Below are 2,435 nucleotides of genomic sequence, written 5' to 3' on the forward strand. Positions count from 1 at the left end.
AATATACCAGTTTTATGATATAATATGCAATATAAGCGTTACCTATTACATTATATAAACACTACCTAATATGTTATTGTGCTTGATAATGTTTCCATTAATTAACCTATTTTATTATATAAGCGCTACCTATTACATTATATAAACGCTACCTAATATGTTATTGTACTTGATAATGTTTCCAGTAATTAACCTATTTTATTATATAAACGCTACCTATTACATTATATAAGCCTACCTAATTTGTTATTTTATTTGATAATATTTCCGGTTGAATGATATAATATAACCGGTCTAAATTTTAACCGATCACGCCATTTTTTAGCCCGTTTTTAACCGCCGCACAGCAGAACTACCCAAGCTTGGTACAGGCTCATAAGCAAAATTTCAGATGGAAGAAAGCAGAGGAACTAGAAAAAAAATTGAGATAATAATAATATAGCTGTTTGAATTTATCTTCTTAATAATTTACATGACAAGCAGAGTTACAGCTCAAAGGCAAATCCGATGTAGTAAAATACAGAATCAAGGGAAAAAAAAGAGTGGACTTTAGGGCTGTAGTTCCCTTAGAAGAGCAGATTTGAGGCCTTGTTCATGAGTTTTGAATGTATGAGGGAGCTTGACGACGATATCCTGGAGGACGATGTCGTTAACGCAGGAAACGCTTGCATGATGGACCTGAAACCCCAACTCACGAAGGGCATCCATTAACCTTGCCGACGGATAGTTCACGTTCTCCGATTGGACCCTAATCATTGCATCATTTCCGATGATCTTGATGTCTAGTTCGACACCACTTGATCTTGATGATTTTGCTGCTGTTATCTGTTCCACCGAGGTGGTGGTGGTTGTGCTTTGGCTATCCATGACATCGATTGTTTCGACCTTCACTCTCTTACACACTCTACGGAGCTCCGATTCGAGGTCTTCGATCTTGGATTTCAGCTCGTTGATGTATGAAACTGCGTCGGACAAGAGGGATGCTTTGTCCATGCGGGACACGTTCGGGACTACAGCTCGGAGTGCATAAAACCTGTGGTTCAGCTTCTCACGGCGTTGCCTTTCGGCTTCCACGTGGTTAAACATTGTCTCTCGTCCCGAGCCTGGTTTTCTTCCGCGTTTCTTTGGGATTCTCTTCTCCGTGTTGTTCAACGGAAGCAGTGGACAATCGGAATCCGAATGCTCTGAGTTGACAAAGGACAATTCACCGGATCTTGTAAAATTTTCTTGTCGTTGCGGTCTTCTTGAACATCAGGGATTACGCCGATGTCGGAAAATGAGATGCTTCTGTCAAGGAATTCGATTGGATTTGATTGTTTTGGTGGCATGCCGATGGGATCCGACTCGAATAAGTACTTCACTTGTTGGATTAATCCCCAATTTTCCCTGATGATTTCCGAGGAGCCAAGTTCAAGAACGCCACGAGAAGTCGGTATGCAGACCAGTGTTTCAATGCCATGCAATTGTGCTTCTTTAGCCCTTCCGCAATTGTAAAGCTGCAACTCGTGTGCACCGGTTAACCACACCAAAGAACCTGTCGTAAGAGACTTGCCCGGGATCCCATCACCGGCGGAGAAACTTCGGGTCAAAGACAACATGTAGAACCATTCAGCATCGCTGATATCAGTGCCGTCGATCATCGACATATCGATGTCGTGATTGTCTCCGACCAGGGATTGGATTCCCTTCATCACCTTCCTCCGTTCATTGTGCAAGCCCTGAATGTGGGAACTGTTGTCATGGAATTTTGGGGACGTGTCTTTGGTGCCCTGAAAATGACCGTCGCCCCAAGACAAGAGCAGGCGACCCTGGTCATCGTTCGACGTCTGCCAAAATATAGCGTACGCCCACCAATCCGGCTGCCTTTCGATTACATATCGGAGCCTCTGCTGGAGAGTTGAAGGTGGGGTTTTATGTGAAAAGGAAATTAATGAAGAAGATGAAGATGGAGAGATTATTATATCTTCCATGGCAGGCAGGCAGAAGAAATGAGGACTGGAGTAGCTGAGAGCTTGGTTGAGTTATTGTATTTGCTTTCTTAGTTTTCAATATATGGAGGTTTCTCACAGGGAGAAAATGGTGTATTGTGTGTACGTATATATAGAGAAAGGTGCGAAGCTGAAAAAGGTTAAAAACAAAAACCGGAGAGATGTTGGTTTTGTTATTATTTAAATAATAAAATTGATAAAAAATATCGAAATATTATTATTTTTATTGATTTTGTTATTAGTGGGTGTTTTATCTGGTTTGTTAATAAAATCGTAAAATGTTACCGGTTTTGTTATTTTTCTACTGATTTTGTTATTGTTGAGCATTTTACTGAAAATGTTAAAAAATATTGATGTTTTAGGTAGAAATAGGTTTTTTTCCCGAAAAATCACCGGTGACCGATATATTTACCGATCTAACACCGGTTAGATTATATTTTTCGATCT

General features: G+C 40.5%; 1 pseudogene; it reads right to left on the reverse strand.

The window, feature by feature from the left end:
• Positions 1-487: 487 nt before the first annotated feature.
• Positions 488-2,039, reverse strand: LOC120204503 (annotated as a pseudogene).
• Positions 2,040-2,435: the final 396 nt, after the last annotated feature.

The sequence above is a fragment of the Hibiscus syriacus genome, unplaced genomic scaffold (assembly GCF_006381635.1).
Source record: "Hibiscus syriacus cultivar Baekdansim isolate YM2019G1 unplaced genomic scaffold, ASM638163v2 tig00010968_pilon, whole genome shotgun sequence".
Classification (NCBI taxonomy): domain Eukaryota; kingdom Viridiplantae; phylum Streptophyta; class Magnoliopsida; order Malvales; family Malvaceae; genus Hibiscus; species Hibiscus syriacus.